This window comes from Argiope bruennichi, chromosome X2 (genome assembly GCF_947563725.1).
Source record: "Argiope bruennichi chromosome X2, qqArgBrue1.1, whole genome shotgun sequence".
In the NCBI taxonomy this organism is placed as follows: domain Eukaryota; kingdom Metazoa; phylum Arthropoda; class Arachnida; order Araneae; family Araneidae; genus Argiope; species Argiope bruennichi.
Genome location: NC_079163.1, coordinates 116,370,182 through 116,390,132, shown reverse-complemented (window position 1 = coordinate 116,390,132; position 19,951 = coordinate 116,370,182). Strand labels below are relative to the sequence as shown.

Here is a 19,951-nt window from a genome sequence, read left to right as displayed (position 1 = left end):
CATAGAATTCTCACGAGTAATGTTGAAAAACAATTACTTTTTCCACAATGCAGGAAAAAGGCTCTTTTTTAGAAGATATATTTTTTTTAAAGTTTATTTCATAAGACAAAAGATAAGAAAATTTTCTTTAGAATAAATAATTCTTTGTTGTTGAGTTCTTGTCTGGAATGGCATTGAATTGTCTCATTGTCTGAATGGCAATTTTCTTCATATCAACATTTGCATTGGAGAGATGTATGTCGAACCTCATTAAGATAGATCATTTGATTTAGAACTATTAAATTTGCTACAAACGTACTTTAAAAGGCGAAAAATAACTGTTGACAGTTTTCGGTTTTTTTTCCTTTAAGAAATAATGCTGTGCAAAGTACATTTTAATATTTTCTTAATGCTAAAAGTAATTTTTTTAATTATACTGATTTAATTGCAGTGAAATTTCCGTTTTGTTTTAACATTTTTCAAAAAACGTTTATAAATGTCATTTACAATAATTCATTTCCTCGCTCTTATGAAATTCAAGGCATTTTCATAGTTTTATTAAAATCTTAATCGTGCATTTTTCACAATGTTTAAGTTCGACAAAACAATTTTATCTATTTGTTCTTTCAATATTAATCCCAAATCTGTTTTTACTTTCATTTTAATTTTATAAAAAAAACTTTAACAGTAACATGAATTTTTTAACCCCTGAATTTTATAATTAAAAAAAGTGTTATTTGTTTTAAATGCCTTGAATTTCCTTTAGTTTTTAATATGTTTTTGTGCTTGGTCGTGAACTTATATTCCTTTCAACTTTACAACATTAGCAATTCAACCACTCATTTATTTGCCTGTATCATAAAAAAGTAAGAAAAGTTACAAAATATATACGATTATAACACATAAATCGAACATTTCGGACGATATGCTCTTCATAACTTTATTTTTTCTGTTCTTGATTCTATTGCCTTTGAGAGGATATGAATTGTTTTTATTCAAAATTAAAGTGATTTTTAAAGGAAATCGAACTTAAATATAATTCTTCCTGACATTCGACCTTGAGAGATGTCAGAAGTAAAATTAAAGAATAATTTATAATCGATAATAAGTAAATTAAAATAATAAGTATAATTATATAAATAAAATAAAAGTAAGTATAAATATATAAGTAGGTTATAAATTATTTCATTCTGTTACGGAATCAGTAGAAAATTTAAATTTTCCAAAAGAAACCAAAGATCATTGTACTTTTTTGAATTTGATTTCCACTATTTTTAGTTTTATTTCACATTTTTATTTAATTTTAATAATTTTTGTTTTTGTAAAGTTAAAATTTTGTATTCTAATTGTATCTTACTTCCCTGCGTGCTAGTTTTGAAATTGTGTGCACTTATGTATTCTCAATAAAATACACTACTGTAATGTTTTCAGAATTTAATTATTGGTCAGCCGATTGATTTAGTTAAGTTTTATATTCCTATATGTGTCTCTATATAGCAGAGAATTTGAGAAAAAAATGAATGACACGATTTTACAATATTCATAGTAATAAATTACAAATTAATACAAAATAGCAACTAGCATAAAAGAATTAAATGTGTGTGTTAAATTTTTTGGGGGATGGGAACGAATTTTATTTCATTATGAAAATACCGGAGCACTATGAGTTTCTATCGCAAGATATAGATTATTTCATTTTGATTTTTGTTTCCATCATTCTCAACATTTCCATAATTCATGGTGATATCGATAACGAAACAGTTCTGAACAGAATTAAATTAGGCTTCGATATACAAAAACGAAAGCATTAGCTGCTTTTAAATTTTAAGCTGAATGTTAATTTTTGAAGCAAAATGAACACTTTTGAACATTTAAATAGTCAAAAGTTGTTAATAATTAAATAAAATCGACTTCTCCTTCTTTGTCTAGGTTGTTTGTGGAGTATCCGAATTTCATCCCTTGCCGATAACAATCGTACATCAGTCTCATTTGTTCAGAGACCTAATAGGAAGCATGTTTGTTATCTATTTCTCTTTCCTCCACACTCACTGAAGCATTCGTTTGCATAGCAAGCCTTAAAAGAGTAGTACCTTGATTCACTGAATTCAAAGGGAAGTTCTGTAGCTATACTTCATTTTAGGCCCATCTAACATTAATAGAGGCAAACATTTGACCCTTCGGGAGACCGTCATATTCTGAAATTTCACGCACCAATCTCTCCCCAATTCCCAAATGCTTCTCCGGCCCCTAATCGTACTGTTTGTGGTGGGCTATAGTTACTTTGAATGAATCAAAAGGATTAGGGTGTAAGGGGGAGTCCCGTCAGCCCCTCAGGGACATCTCCCATGTTTTCCAGGGGGGAGTGGAAATTAATGTTGTTCTTCGACTAAAGCAGCCGAGATCGGCTATTAACTAGAGAGTTATCGTCATTCGCTTTGCTTTATCAACTGGAAGTATCATCGCTTGGACCTTTGGTCCTATGTTACGGACTGACAGGGATGAGACCTAATGACGTCACCACCAAAGGACCTGGAAGTTAAAATAGGGGTGAAACAGGGGTTGACAATCTACGTGAAATGTCCAGCTGTTAGGGAATAGGCCCTCGGCATTGGGAAGGGAAGTTGAGGTTTTGTTACAGTGACGCAAGTTGGTACATTTTTAATTCACCGCGCCATTAATACAAAACGGTTTTTTCACGCATTTCTTCTTTAGGACGCTTGAGGGAATCGGGCCCACAGAATAGCATTGCAGAACTAATGGGGGGTAAATTGATCAAGCGCTATTGTTAAGAAAGTTGCGCCCCAGCTCTATTCAGATTTATATGGAGCGTATTTTCCGATATAGAGTTACATTTATAAGCAGTTCATTGTGAGTGCAGTCTCTATATCCTTTGCGTTTGTTTAATAGCTTTAAAATCTAATAAAAGCTTGCTCATGAATCTTTTTTCCTGAATTTCATATGAATTCTTATACGTTCACATAATTTTATTCATCTTTAATTCTGATATTTTTATTCAAAAGATTTTGAAACGAATTTTTAGGCAATTCAAATATTTTCTTTAGTCGGTGAATTTTCAATTAACATTATGATTAAATATTATCTATAATTCGATATTACTTCTGTAATTTGAAATCAAAATTAAAAATATCAAAAATTGCTTTATTTCTTAATAGTTTAATTCAATACGTCTGAGTCTTTTTTATTTTAAGTGGTTATCTATTTAATTATAATATTTGATTGAAAAACTATAAAAGATTGTTCACTTAATTATAAAAAATAACTTCACAATTATTAGACGTGCCTTGTTTATTTTCAAGTTTTATTGTACAGATGTTATATTCAAAGTATACACTATTTCCTTTTTCATTCAATTATTTACTATTATTATTTTTCATTCAGAATTATGATCTTTAAACATATTTATTTTTTAAAAAAATTCTTCATCCCTTAATTCATTTAATTATTTACCTATTTAATTTTTCACTATGCTTATTTAATATAAGAAACAGGTATCGTTTTCTTTAGATTACAGTTATTATTTTCTCCTGAAGTATTTATTCTTAATTTCTGTTTTTATTAATCGAAATTTTTGGATAAATCGTATTTTTTGCTAACCCCATTAGCTTTGAATTAATCATATATTGCATATTATATTTACTTAATATAATATTATATTTACTTAATATTATATTTACTTAACTTTTGTTGCATATTATATTTACTTAACTTTAATGAGATACCCCCTTTAAAATGTTATTGTAGTAAATAATTTTTTATTTTACATTTTATTTATAAAATGCAACAGGACATTGGAAAAGTACTAAGCAATTTACTTATAAAAGTTTTAGGTTGCTAATTCAAAAAAATCTCTCAAAACTTTACACACGCACTCACAATGAAGCGATCAGTATTTATAAAAATTATAAACGGATCATTTCTTGAGATTTTCGCCAAATTCGGAAACAGTGTATCGAAGTGTGAAAGCAAATTGTAAGAGCTATGCGTGTACAAAAATTATGAATTTTTTAAGTAATATTTGCTTACTATTATTTTTATTTCCTTGGTCAGGTTTTTAACCATGTCTCCTTTTATGAGGTTTTATCCTTTCAAATAAATAATCGTAAGATTTTAGAGCAATCAGCTTCCCATGGAAATTCTGAAAATTTCGATTTAAATGTACAAAGCTGTAATAATAAAATGGTAGTTTTCTTATTAACATCAATAATCTTTAGATTTCATACAAATTTCTCAAAATATTTAGTGCTATATTATTTTCAGATTTTTTACTTAAAACTTTTAGCACTAACGTATTTTGGATTCTTTTAGTTCCCGGGCTTCCACAAGTATCATTCATGCGTTATGATCAGAAGACTTTTTTTTCTCTAATATCATATATTTTAAAATAAAATATGATACTAACAAATAAAGCAAATTTGAATTCTTACCCATAAACATTATTCTATTTAAAAATATTATTCTTCATATGTAATAATTTGTATCATCCTTGCTTTTACTGAAATTTTCCATCACTCTAAGGAGAAGATGCATATTTTAATATTTTTATGCGATTTTACTTTTAGTACCATTTACTTCGCTTTTGTTTTAATTTCAAATAAATGTACACCTCGGTAAATTAAATAATAATATAGAAATAAAAAGAAATATATAGAGAAAACATTATATTTTACATATTATTTATAAGTAACCTGCAATAAATTATAAATTTTATAAAATTCCACATCTATTATTACATCATTATTTGTTATACACATTTTTTATAGGTTCGAAGTCGAGCTTACTCTGTCTCAACCATAGAGAAAACACAATTATTAAATCTACAGACCATATTATCTTTCGTTGAGTCTTAACGAAATTTTAAAAATAGGCTATTTTTCAAAGAAGACAAAAACTATTTGATTTAAATCGCGCCCATAAAAAATTTTTATCTACTGATTCAATCACCTTTATAAAAATGTTATTCACTATAAATAGAGGATTTCATGATAAAGTTGTTAAGACTACTATGGTTAAAATAAGACTTATTAGGTAAACATCACGTCTTATTATAATTATACCAATGCAGTTTCATTCATTTATTTTATTGGGAACACGCACAACAGAAAAAATCAGTTGATATAACAAGTTAGACGTACATAAACGATTAAAAGACATAGAAATGAAAGAAAATGAAGAACAATGAATCACGGGAAAAAAAACACCACAAAACATTTACCCAACTTTTCCTCGAACAATATAATCATGAAGTAAGATAAGACACAAATCAATTATGAGTTTAAAATTTAAGACTTAAAATAATTGAAGCACATATTTTAAAAAATTGAGATAGGTTGCAATGGATGGTTTATGAAAATAGGGAAGCAAAGCAAAATTATCAGGTTTTTAATCTTTAAAAGTTAAATTTTCTCTTTTTCGATTATATTTTTTTTAATTAGACGATAATTTTTATCTCATTAATTACCTAATACTTCTGTACAGCTTCCAGTATTATGTGATAAGGAAATTCCCTTTCTTACTCTGTGAAGGTACGTGCTTTATTTCCTCTTGAATTAAAATAATATTTAAAGCATACTAAATAAGTTAAAGGATTTTCCGCTTATTTCTTCAAAGTTTCTTGCATAAATAAACATCTGGAACCAAACGGGTTCAAACAATCAAAAATCGCTCCCTCACTTTTTTAATCCTCTTTAAAGATCATTTCCACACCAATGCATTCGATTTTGTGGGGTGCATAGCTTGTGATTATTTCTGCAATCATACTACATCCTGCGAATCACCCCTTACCGGGAAACGGAAACACAATCCCCTTGCGATTAAACAGGGAAATAGAAAAACTCTGCTATGCTAAGCGTACGTGGGATGGTGTCATATTGTTCAGATTGGGTATCACCCCGATATGTCTGATACAATTATTGCCGAGGGATCGTATTCATATTTCTCAATTGAAAAGGGGACGAGGGAGATTCTTATCATAAAGGGGAAAAAAGGGATAATTGGGGAATTGGTTTTGAATTTCTCCGATAATAATACGAGAAGTGATTTACGGAATATGCAGTTTTCGAGATGAAGGATTATAAATTGATTCTAATTAATTCAGATCAAAAGATAGATTTACCGAAAGAGAGATATGATTTGCCTTTTAGCAAGCCAAAATTTGGCTTCCAAAAGCAGGCATGTTCAAATGAGATGGATGGATTTTTCCCCATGGGGGCAGATGTAGAAAAAATGTGATTGACATTTTCATTTTTTTCATGAGTGTGTTTTGTTCCTAATACTTTCAAAAAAAGTATAGGAAAGTAAATTACACCTATTTTAGTTTTCTTATGCAAAGTGAATGAAATTTAAGAGTTCGATAAATTTTGCAATTTCCTTACTTTTTACTTTAATCCACTTATAGTGAATATCCTAAAGAACAGTAATTTCTACTTTTTTTAATAAGCAGATAATGAGCAAGTTTAAATAAAAGATACTGTATCGTATTTTTTTTCAGATCCTTCTTTTATGTATTTGCCACTGCAATTTTTAGAATTTATGCCCCTTTAAGTTTTGAATTTATAAACCGACAAACATTACCTCCACCATTCTGTTTCACATCTCCATTTTTATCACCTAGGTCGCACCTGATCAGTTTGGAATGGATGTGAATGGAAAGGGAAAGTATGAAGCCATTATTATTTTTTTAATTTTATGAGTTGCAAATCAAAGAAGGGTTTTAAAGGATATGAAATGAAATTTACCGGGTTGGAATTGTTTTTGTGGCATACAAGTCCTGAAAATTTCTAGGAGCAAAATTGTTGCTAAACAGGCATTTGGCTATATCTTTATAAATTATAAGAATGTTTATTGAGTTTTCAGATGGGATCTTATATACAAAATATCAAGCAAAAAATCGAAAGATACTCATAAATATCATAAAGTGAGATTTATGAGTATCACCAGATACTCATAAATCTATGCAAGTATAAAATTTTAAATACTGGTGAATATGCTTTCTAGAATAACGTGATATGTAAAATCGAAAATCAAAATTCAGAATCCAAATTCACCATACCATTCACTCATTGATTATTTATGACACTGATTGCTTTAGAATATAACACTCCTTTAAAAAATAATATGGTAAATGGGAATGGAATTTCTAGCGACAATTTTCGAAATTTTAAATCATAAACCCTTGTTATCCTTCCAAAAAAGTCGCATACTATGACTGATTTCTTTGTATTAAGATGTGCTAATTTACCCATGAGTTTCAAAATCAATCTATACTATCATAATTATTTTAAAAAATTCATACATTTTGTGTATTTTCTTTATTATATATTACTCATTTTAGATGAAATTTTAAAATACATTCATACAATTTAAAAAATTTCAAAATCTATTTTTATGATTCAATTATAATTCAGCAAATAAATGATGTATGTTGTGTAACGGAGACCCCAGATAAGCCTTGGCTTCTATTTGTAAGAATGATGTTTAAATGCAGCATTCAAATGATTCTCTATAAAATTAGAAAAGTATTCCTCTTACCCAATCGAACTTATAGAAAATAATTTTTCTGATTACCTGCTCTCGTATTATTTTTTCATACGCCGTGGGGCTCCAACCACTTATGTAAATCAATTTTCTATTGTTCATTTTTCTTAACAGTACATACTCACACAATAAAGTATTAGGTTTGATAAGGATATATTCAAATTTAGATACATTCTTTATTTTTAATAGCAAGTTCTTTCAAACGATATGCGAAGATAAACAGAACATTTTCTAACAATTTCAAAATGATAAATATTAGTGTATATAATAAAAATGTATCCATCTAATAAAATGAAAGATATAAATTCAATTATAAGCAAATAATTTTAATAAACGAATAATACATAACACTTTGAATCCTATTATACAATAAGTAATCGAAATAATAAATCTGAATAAAGCTATTTTAACTACATTAAAAAGGAAAAGTGTCAAAAACTTGGATGCCAAAACAAAATTCGCGAAAGAAAAAGGGGCAGATAGAAAAGCTTTAAATAAACTGAAATCGCTATCACTTTAATAATGTATTTTAATTTTTATATGATTGTTTCGGATTTCAAGTTTCTCTGATATTCGTTTTGGTTTTATAGCCCCTTATTCTATTGTTTTCTGCACTCCCCACGTTTTTATGATTTAATTTTAGTTCCCAGGGTTTAAACAATAAATCATATTCTCTATTTAACACTAATAAAAACATAATTTTTTTTAAAGGAAAAGTGTGCTTTATATTTATTATTTCCTATTTTTAAGTTATTTCATGTCATATTCAATGTGACTTTAAAAAAGGCGAACGCAGTCACACTAGGAGGGCAAAGCCGCATACAAGCTATGATGCCATATTCTAATTCTAAACAAATGAGAAGAAAAATATCATCTATTAATATTCTTGTTCTCGGAGAATAATTGAAGAAATTTGTACGTATTCTATATATTTAATGTTTTATTAGAATAGTAGTTTTTTTCTTCTTTTTTTTTATTAGTAATATTTTTAACCCAAGAATATTTATTTTATTTTATATTTTATTTTTATTTTTTCATAGTATGCTTAATTTCAATTTAAGCCAAGCCATAAAATATTGAAATTGTGATAAAAAAATGCTTTTCTGTAAATATTAATTTTAATCACATAATGTTTTTTCACTGCTAATGAATGCCCAGATTTTCTCTTTATCTTTTCATTACATCTTGGTTTCTTTTTAATATTGTTAGATTTTCGAATAAAAAATTCTTTCTAATTTTTTCTACATTAATAAAAACTTATTTTAAAACTTTTTTTTTGTTTTCAACTTTAATTTCTTAAACTGAATTCTAAATGGCATCATCTCTACGAAATCAATTTTTAGTCTATATGATATTGATAATTAAAAGCTATGAAACTATTAAAATATCCAATTATCATCGGAATTCAATAGCTGTGCAAAATTTCAGAACATTAGTACATCAAGAAGGGAGTCAAAAATAGATCACAAAATTCTATGCTTAGATACATGAAACATGCAAATTTAAATAAAATGTTTACTAAAAAATTCAATTTACATCTAACATGTTTAAAGTTTATTTTTTAAAAAAGCATGTATTTTTATTACTATTTTAGTTGAATATATTGTACTGGAGAAAAGCCTTTTAGTGAATTAAGAATCCTAAGTACTATTCATTTAATGTCACTAAGGACACAAGATGCTGATATATTTCCTTAACGAAAATTATTCAGAAATAAGAAGAAAAAAAATTAGGATTTTTAGTTTTGACTTTGAATTAACTAAAATAAATTCAAATAATAGATGAAATTTTAATATTACCTGAACAAGAAATTTAAGGGATTAGTGAAAGTACACAAATGACTGACAGATTCAAATTAAAAATTTAATATGGCACAATAATTTACTGGAAAAATTTCATGGTTATGCTGGTAACTTGCATAAATCATTTATGCCATGCGTACAGATATCATTTGCAAAGCCAATTAATGAATACTAAACATGAAGAATTTAAAATTGTCGCATAAGCAATGCGAGCAGATCGATTTTATACTCTTGAAAACGAATTTTCCTTTTGCCTTTACCTGACATTTATGAATCAACTACTTTAATAATTTACCACAAATATGCAAAACAGACAAATGCCAGCAAAATGTAGGGAAAACATTAATGTTTCGAACTAAATGGTTAAGCGGATTAAAAATGTTTGCGAATTAAAAGAGAATGCCATGAAAGAAACGTTATCGTTTAGAAATAACACCGCGAACGTAAATTACAATTAATCTTAATTATCATAACGAGTTCACAGGAGAATTTTAAAGCTCCCAGTCAGGCAAGATCTCAGATGCCTGCGGTGGAAAATATAAATAAAATGAAAATTTTAGCAGCTCCCGAGTAAAAATGGCTATTATTCTAATGGCAGTAAAGAGCGCCGCAGCTATCTTTTCCATTCCCCTACCCCCGCCACTTTTCCATTGCTGCAGCAGACTTTCTTTTCTTTTTCCACCGCCTTTTACATACGTGACAAGTAATGTTCTTGCTCATTCTATCCTGTGTAAAAACTAATCTGCCATCTGAACATTTCCGCTGCAGACGCGGTCGCTAGAAGGGCAACTAATTAAGACTAGAAACGGGAGAGATTAAAGAAAAGTAAACATTTTTCCTGGAAAACGGGAGAGCTCATGTCCCTCTGAAAGGGGATAATTAGCGTTTGCTTATGTAACAGAATAGGAAGAAGGGGTGGCTGCTCATACAGTCTCATTATTACATCGGCCGCTTTCCATGCTTTGCATTGAAAACAAATTTTTAGAAGGGAATATCGCTCTCTTTGAACCAATACAAAATTTGCAGTTGAAAGTTAATGTTCGAAAAAATTACGTGTTGTTTCTATGAAATGTAAACTCGCTTTCAAAAAGATAATTATTGTTGGCTTACATAAATAAGAACGATCTTGCTCTTGTGCAAGTTTGAGGATAATATCTTTGGATGGAATAATCAGCTGCTTTCAACCTTTGTTAATACTGGAAAGAAATTACTTTCTGCCTTCTAATGTAGTATTTAATCAGAAATAGGGGCAAAACAATCGTTTCTTTTAGTTCAGAATTTAGGTGCTTATAATAAACAATGGATGACATTTTATGAAAGAAATTTTCTGATAAGAAACTTAAGATTAACTGGTTGAATTTTATGTTTTATTCATCATTTCCATCATCAAAATTAAGTGATAAGAGGTTTTACAAAAATAAGTCATAAGAGACCTACAAGTGATAAGAAGTTTTGCGTAAAAAGTATATGAAGAAAATATTTCCAGAAAAAGAAACACGAGTCTTCAAACCAAAAAGGATATTTTTAAGTCCAAAAAATCCCAAAATCAAATATTTACTCTCCATTTTAATTGTTACTAACAAAGAGATATTGTACTGGTATGAAATGAAGATTTGAATTTTTACTAATCACTTTCATCAGCATAAACGATTTAATAAAAGGTACTCAGTTTTCATTTTGATTCATTTGTAAATGTTTTATGTTTCAATAAAGAAAACTCAGTCGTCTTGAATCACAGAGTTATCTCTGTAAATTTATTAAAAATGTATGGCTTAAATTAAATTACAGGATGTTTTTAAATGGGTAAAGTAAATTTTATAAATATTCTTTATTTAAGACTTCTAACAGAAGTTCAGTCCAAAATTAAAACTATTTCTTCATACATGTTGAAGTTTTTTATGAAAGATTACAAATTCCTCTAAGTACTATAATTCTGGATAATTTCAGAATTTATTTTATGGATTTATGAAAGGAATCTTTACTAAATTTTTGTATAACGAAAAAAAAAATCAAATGAAAAAAAAAAAAAACTCAAAATTTCAGCATTTTTCGAAAAATATCCTAGTTGTCTAAACAGACTTTTTGAAATTTGAATTTTGTAAGGCATTTTGAAATAAAAAAGTAATTAAAAGCATTTACGTTGAAAGCTTTCTTCAAAATATACACAAATCAAATTATGAATACATGAAAGGCAACGTAATTTTTAGGTTTGACACGAATTGTCTACAAAAATTAATATCTTAAGACATTAATTTTATGAATAGTATATCGAAGTCATTCGACACCAAAAAAATTAAAGCATTTTCTTATTTAAAATTCCTCTTATATTCCCTTACTCACTTTCCCGAAATGAAAATAAGAAACATTATGGAAACGATGCAATAGCAATATAAATCGATAGTCAAAATATTTCAAAAACAGTTATGTAGAAAGCAAAAATAATTTGAATCGATGAAAATAGTACAAAACAGTAAAAGCGACTAAAATTTTATTACTTGCAACCGTATCGTTATATGTGTGTGTGTGTGTGTGTGTGTGTGTGTGTGTGTGTGTGTGTGTGTGTGTGTGTGTGTGTGTGTGTGTGTGTGTGTGTGTGTGTGTGTGTGTAAACTGCATAGAAATGAGATTGTAAAAAATGAACTAAAAATTGTCTAAATGGAACGCTTCCTTTTAATAATAAATATCGAAATATTTATTTAAAAATATTAAATTAATTTTCCTTTTATATATAAGAAATTTTAGATTCATTGTTCGTGTGCTACCAATATTTGGTAATGGAAGTTGAAGTACCTCCTTTCATGCGGCAATTAAGTGTTAGAAATCTATGAATTTATCAGCGAATAATTATGCAAAACATTTTGAGAGCAGGCATTTCTTTTTTTCAGATTTGTTGGATGAAAAGTCAGATTGTTTCAAAATTTGTAAAATATCTCCCACATTAGGATCTCATCGCATTCGTCTCGACCAAATTTAAAAACTTTTCATCCCTTGTTATTTCTAATTAAACGCGTTTGCTTCTCGCAAGCGTGCAAGAAACGAAACCTTTCGAAGAAACTTGGATTGTGGCACATTAAAAGATTTCGAAAAGAGTTGCATATTTAAGCAACCCGGAAATTCTGTCGAAAACTACGGAAACAGTAGAATCTTAATTACGAGATAGTGGTATAGCAAGATGTTGAAAAAAATACTTCCAAGGTTACTTGTGACAGCCGCAATTTATCTCACTATTTTGATGATAAAATAACTAATGCTCTGTGCTAAGTCCCCAACCACTCGCCAGCGTTTAAGACAACCATTAAAGCTACTAATTTCTTCACAAATGCAATCCATGAGTGGTGTCTAAGACTAAGCTTGGCGAGGTATCCTTTGCAGTATGTTAATTGGTGTCTCAGGCGAACGCATATGAAAATGCGAAACATATTAGATTGCTAATTAAAGAAAAGCTACTTTTTTTATGCGTTCCTGCGTAGGGATGCATAATCCTAGAGAAAAGCACTCTGATTGCGAGTCGCCTGTAAAAGACGATTTCCACCATCCCTTAATTATTGTAATTTCTTCTCTCGGATTCTGTCATAAGGAAAACAAATTAGTCGTCCTTTTTTCCCAAGACAGCAGCCCAAATGATAAATTAGCATTCTGTCAGTAGTGAGTCACCTAACAAGCTCTTGCTTGCGCTTTTCTTTTCTTAATCCAATTAAAATGTCGCCAAACACGCATTCTGGTAAGATGAATAGTTTCTTCGTTAAACCTTAGACGAAGAGAAAGTTTTTGAGGAGTAGGATTAAAAAGCTCTTTCGGGCTAAAATTATCGTCTTTTGGAAATAATTAGGAATTTTTTTTCTGCCTGCTCTTATGAGGTGATTACTTGAAAAGCGTTATTTGAACAACGCAGTTCTATGCGATTTAGAATTCTTTTATTTCTATTCTTTTGTTCCATTGAAAAGAATACACATTGTTAACAATTAATGACGCCGCATAGAAACCGGTGTGGTTCTCTTCCAGGGTATTCGTAATCAATTATTTCTTCATGTCCCCAGATGATAAGTACCTTGAACTTATGCTCGAACCGAATCGGAAATATCTTCTAACTTCTTCTTCTAACTATGCAATCTTAAATTAATTATCATTTTTTGGATCGAACCGGAATGTAAAAGCTATATTTAGTCGCTTTATCATTCGCTAAATACTGTCAGCTGTAATCAACATTTTAGATTCGTGTCTTTGACGAAATAGATAGAAGATATTTATTTAATTACCTTCACGCTCACGATCATTTGCGTACCATTTTTTTCCAATGTTTGGAAGTGTTGAAAGAATGAAAAAAAATGGTAATTTATTATTCATGCTCGAAGATTTCTTGTGATAAATTAAAAGGCATGTTTGAAAGAGATTTATTTACTTTATATCAATAAATAATAAACAATCAACGAGATTTTTCAAGCAGTTCGCATTGCTTTTTTAGTACTTGATTTTGTGAAAGAAATTTCAATTTAATTAGTTATATGTAGAAATTTTAGAATTAAAAATGAAATTTAGAATAAAACTATCAACATTTTTAATTATAAAAATTCAAACCGATCTTCACAAAATTAGTTTAAAACATTTTAAAATTGATAATTTTTAAATAAAAATATGAATGTTTTTTTTTCCATACATTGGTGGGATATATAAAGGAAGGACGATATGATAGGAAAGAAATCAGTTTGTCTTTTATTGGCGGCTACAACTTAATGGAAACAAGTTAAGAAATTTTCCCTTGAGCTGTTATTACCTTTGTGTCATATATGCTATTTCTATAAGGAACATTTTGCCATTTGGGGAAGTGTAATTTTCTGTGCTTATATTCTTCGATTTAAATTTTATTTCTACGTGTGTAATTTTTTTTGACGGCATATTTGTTTCTTCAATAATAAATCCAACTTTCGATTCCTAGATCCGTGTTTATAATTTCTCAAAGCAAATATCCAATAGGCGATAAATTTAAAATATTAACAGGATGGAAAATGTGGTATATTATTCCATACTTGTACTCGCTCAAACAACCTCATGAATCCTGAAACAAACACCTGAAAAATAAGGAAAAGGTAGTTTCAAGAAGAATCGGAAGAAGATTCTGGTGGCTCAAGCAGTGCTGAAGACAAATCTACTACATTAAGCATCTCTGAAGCAAAACCCTAAATTCCAATAGAACATTCTTCAACAGAGAAGAGTCGGTCAAAAAATTATAAAATGGAAACTGGGCTATCAAAGGACACGCTAGTTACTCTAGTGGAAATTAAATATGTAATTTTTTGTTAAAATTAAACAATCTTAATCATATCCTACATTCCATCCAAACATTATGGCCATCCTTTAAATTTGATTTTTTTTTCGTAATAGATGTTTCTAGAACTGAGCATATTATTTTATAACGCATTATATAACTATTAAAAATATCTCTTTTTTTTCCACTTTTAATTAATTTTTGTCAAGGATAAAAATATTTATAAAATATTCCGTATATGTCACCCATTTAGATATTTATGAATTTTACTTTAAAAATTGCATTTTTAAGTGTTATCGATTTTTCCTGAATCACAAAGAAAAATTCTGTGCACAGTTAGCAAACAGTTCATTAAAATATTCAAATTTGAAAATTTACAGAGATTAATTTTTCGCCAATATCTGAATTTTCGATCTGAAAGCCAGATATATTTTTTGTGAGAAGAATATTAAATATGGATAGACTTCACATATCAAATAAGATATAAGTTAAGAATCAATTGATTAATAATCATGAAGATACAGATTCTAAATGAAGAACTTATAATTTTCAGGTAAAAAATGAGAGCTAATTTTTAGTTTAAGTGTCAATAAAAGATTTACAAAAATATCCTAATGAATATCCTAAAAAGTATCGCAAAATTTCCTCCTAAATTTCAGCGAAGCGAAATTCAAAAAGAAATCCAAAGAAAGCGAAATTTCAAACATTTTACTATCAGTTACTCACAAAAATTTCAAATTTTTATATTGAAATTAAATTTCTTCAATTTTGTACCTGTAGAGCCTGTGATTTTATAGAAAAGTGATACTTAAGTTATATTCTGTCATCTGCACTGAAGCTGTAAACGTCTGCATTTTAATTTGTGATTGTCTTTTCACCAACTTTGTTTTAACATATCTTTGACAGTTTTTATGATAAAATTCTGAAATTTTGTAAATTACCTTATTAGAGGATGGGGCACGTTTTACTCACTGGGAATTTTTTTTGTACGGGATTCGTATAAAAATTTAAATTTTGTATTTTTTAAAGTTTATTCCCTTGAAAATTTTAATCGATTTCATAACATCGATTTCATAAAAGCAGAAGAGAGCGAAAAAAGGCAAGACAGAGCAAATATTTTTACCAGTGTTTATATACTGTGAGATTTTGATAGGGATTTCTTTACACGTGTCGTTTTAGGCAGGGGGAATTTAAGTATCTTTTAAAAAGAATTCGCTTAGCTAGACAATTTTTATCCCTTCACTCGGAGCAAGCGAACTGCTGATTTAAGCATTTTTACAAAGCTTCTGTTGTATTAATTAAATAGAAAAAGTGGAATGGAATCAGGAAATAAGAGAAACTTTTAGAATGAAGTTAATATGAGCTGAATTAAGATAAAACTTTGGAAGTTAATTAGTATTAAATTAATTTTTAAAGTATCATTACACACACAGACACACACACACACACACACACATACATATATATATATATATATATATATATATATATATATATGTTACCTTTAAAGTATATAATGCAGTTATTTCATAGAATACCTAGTTATTCCATGAAATAACTGATCGCGTCCGTTAAAGTGTGTAATATGTTATTAATCTGACACTTTAACTAGTTATTCTATGAAATAGCAAGGTATTCTATAAATTAACTAATGAGAGATAGTTAAAGTGTAAAATAAACAATTTATCTAAAATGAAATTAAACTAATGATGGACAATTAAAATGAAAAAGAAGCAATTTATCTAATTTATGCAGCGTATAAATGGTATTTATGGAAACGTAACATAAAATCATTTGTTACAACAAGGATTACTAAAATAACACTTGGAATTACAAAGAACATTACTTCTAAAACAAAAACATTTTTTATTTCTAAAACAAAGAAACAAAAACATAAATGCAGTAGGGGTGGAAGGTTAATGTATTTGTCGTTCGAGATATATGATATAGATTATTTTACACTTTAACGGGCTGCAGATCATTATTCTACGAAATAACTAGTTAAACCATGAAATACAAGAGAGTTTTACACTTTAACGGACCCGATCAGTTATTTCATGGAATAACTAGGTATTCTATAAAATAACGGATTTCATACTTTAACGGTAATATATATACAGGGTGTCTTACAAACCTTGACCGCGGCTTTTATTCCTTAAATATTGATCACAGACATATACTGTAAATTACAAAGTTGAGTAAAAAGAGGTGCAAAATGTTATGAAATCGATTAAAATTTTCAAGGGAATAAACTTTAAAAAATACAAAATTTAAATTTTTATACGAATCCCGTACAAAAAAAATTCCCAGTGAGTAAAACGTGCCCCATCCTCTAATAAGGTAATTTACAAAATTTCAGAATTTTATCATAAAAACTCTCAAAGATATGTTAAAACAAAGTTGGTGAAAAGACAATCACAAATTAAAATGCAGACGTTTACAGCTTCAGTGCAGATGACAGAATATAACTTAAAAATAGTACAGTCAATGTACTTGTAAAAAAACTTATGTAATCTTTCCTTTAATTTATTATTTCTACAAATTTTTAATACTTTTGAACCAATAAATAGCAAAATTATTATTTATTTATTCAATCATTACTTGCTTTGTTAATTATGTGCGACCCCTAAAACACGAACATTCGACATGATTTTTCCTCTTTGCGAACTCATATCCAGGCATCGAAAAGTGATTTAAGTCAGTATTTAAGTAGTTTCATATCTTTGAGACTTTCACTTGAATTTAGCATTTTCACAGAATTTATTGCGAAAATATGTATTTTAGATGCCTTTTTGCTGGCCAATTGACACCGAAATTTGACACTTTAAATATAAAGGTAATCACACGATGTCATAAAAAATTTCATTGCTTTAAGTTATTGCGTTTATGAGCAATTGAGTTTGTATGTTTTTGAAAATACAGAACTACAGATGCTTACCGTTAAACAGATTTGGTTCCAAATTTTATAAGTATCTATATTTTAGATGGCAAACCAATGTACTAAATTTTATTTACCTAGCTCTTTTGTGTTTCGTAGTTATCGAATTTACTTGCATTCGACCAGCCAGATAGAGAGACTTCCAGGTAGACAGAATTTTTTTCCAGATAGACCAAAGTTTGAATTAAGGAATTTTGATTAACCATTTTCATGTCTCAGCTGCAGCTCGGATAATTTTGAAAGAAACAATACAAAATAAAATTCTATTGAATTACATGTGATTTGAAATGGCATGAAAGTAATAAAATGAAGAATATTTTAGTTTCATGTAGGTTCCTTGATTCTTAAATTAGAATTCAATAAAACTATTTTGATATTCTAAATTTTATAACGATTACAAGGTTATTTCACAAATTGTGTAGAGTTTCAAATTTTATTAAGTTGGTCACAATAAGATAAAAGAATTATTGTCTTTTGCACAATAAGTTACTCCTTACCATTATTAAAAAATGTAAAAAGATAGTAAGTCATATTATCACGATTTAAAGAACATACTTCCAAATTCCTCAATAATGAGGTTAAAAACATATTTGGCAAATAACTTGGAGAAATTAAATTTATATTAGATCAGCGATATATACACAGAAAGAGACAAAAGAATAAATCAGATTCGGTATTCAGTAATGGAATTGCACATGTCACACAATAACTTTAATTAATGGATCCCTACAATTCAAAGAATATATTTCGGATTTGGATTTGAATTTTAGAATTACTCACGTAAGAGCCATTTTGGCAATACCGAACCAAAAACATGCTTCGTAACTATACATTAAAGGAATTTGAAAAATCGTTTAATGAGCTAAGTAGAGAATTCCAAATTGAGGTTAACAGTTGCAAGCGGAAACAGTAACCCTTTTCCTATAACATTCCCTTTTTTCACAAACAACATGAAAACCGAAGCGATACTAAAGTCATACAATAACCATTAAATCGGAAAGTCGCTTAGTATCTTTGAGCTATTCATGTAGCAGTTTCAATTGCATTCAAATTCATTACGAATCGATTAAATATCTTTAGAATCTATCTAATATCTTTAGAACTGGAAACTTCGTTCGAAATAAGTATTTAAACTGCTTCAGTTGAATCTGGCTGTTGAATATGTTTCCACATTGAGAAACAAGGTTTCGTTATTTACCATGACAACACTGCTTCTATCGGTAATGTTTAAATTGGAAATTGTGTTGAATCTTATTAGCGGTACTGAGACATCGGTCTATCACTTAGCAGAATTCATTATTCGAAGTTCCAAAATCATAAACATTTTGAGATTCAATTGCAATTAAATAACTTTAAGATACATGGTTCGATTCATATGTGAACTTGTAAATTAAGTTTTGGACATAGAGTTTGTTTAAGATGGAAAATATAATCGCACTTGAAACATGTAATTAACCAACTTGCAGATTCAGATATTCAGAATACTCTGAGTAAATGATTTGATTTTAAGTTGAAAGACCGAACAGTTGCATAATTAAATTAGATTCCCTCAAACTGAAATGCATTATAAAATGAAACAGTTATTTTCTTGCAAGTTTGGTACAACTATTTCAAAAATCCTTGTTATTGAAAATTAAAATATACTTTTAAAAATTCATACATGCAAAGTGATTTTGCATTTCAGTCTGTATTTGGCAATATTTTATGTGTAATTATTTCAATAATATAATGTTTGACTTGTGTATTTTTTTCTTTCATTAACTTTCAATGAGTGTGTTGGTTAAACAGATGGTTTCAAGAAATCTTACTATTATGATTCTGAAGATCTTTCAATATGTTCACATGCATATGCAAATTTATACTTCAGCCCAAATTTGGCAACAACTTTTATATATATCAATTTCAATAATGTAATGTCGATAGTATATGTTTGTGTCTCGAGTGCTTAATGATAGTTAAATAATTAGAGTATACTTTATTAAATGAAATCTTTTGATTTATATATATATATTATGTTTATACTTATCAATGTGATTTTGATCATTTTGTTTTCATTTGTTGTATCTTAATTTTTGTTTTAGGATCTTTATAATAAGGCTTGGAATGACATGATGAATGATGATGAATGAATTAATGAAATGATGAATTAATTGAAATATTGTTGCATATATATAATATAACAGAGCATTCAAAACTAAACATAAGACAGGATGTCAAACTTCAAAGAATAGGTTCTAAAATATTTCGCTGAAAAAAGGAAAATGCATTTGTAATTATCAATAGAATTTTGTAGAATAGAATTTTTTTTAGAATTTGTAATTATCAACAGAATATTTTTCATAGAAATATCAAAGACTTTTATAAAACTTTCGGGAGGAATAGATCAATAAACTAACTTCTGACAGGCAGCTGAGT

At 28.4% G+C, this 19,951-nt stretch overlaps 1 long non-coding RNA gene across 1 annotated transcript in view; it reads left to right on the top strand.

The window, feature by feature from the left end:
* Nucleotides 1–19,745, top strand: part of LOC129960535 (uncharacterized) — a 152,585-nt gene extending 132,840 nt beyond the window's left edge. Inside the window, exon 3 of the long non-coding RNA XR_008783611.1 lies at nt 19,618–19,745. This is a non-coding gene — a long non-coding RNA (uncharacterized LOC129960535). The remainder of the gene's footprint in view (nt 1–19,617) is intronic.
* The last annotated feature ends 206 nt before the right edge of the window (nt 19,746–19,951 follow it).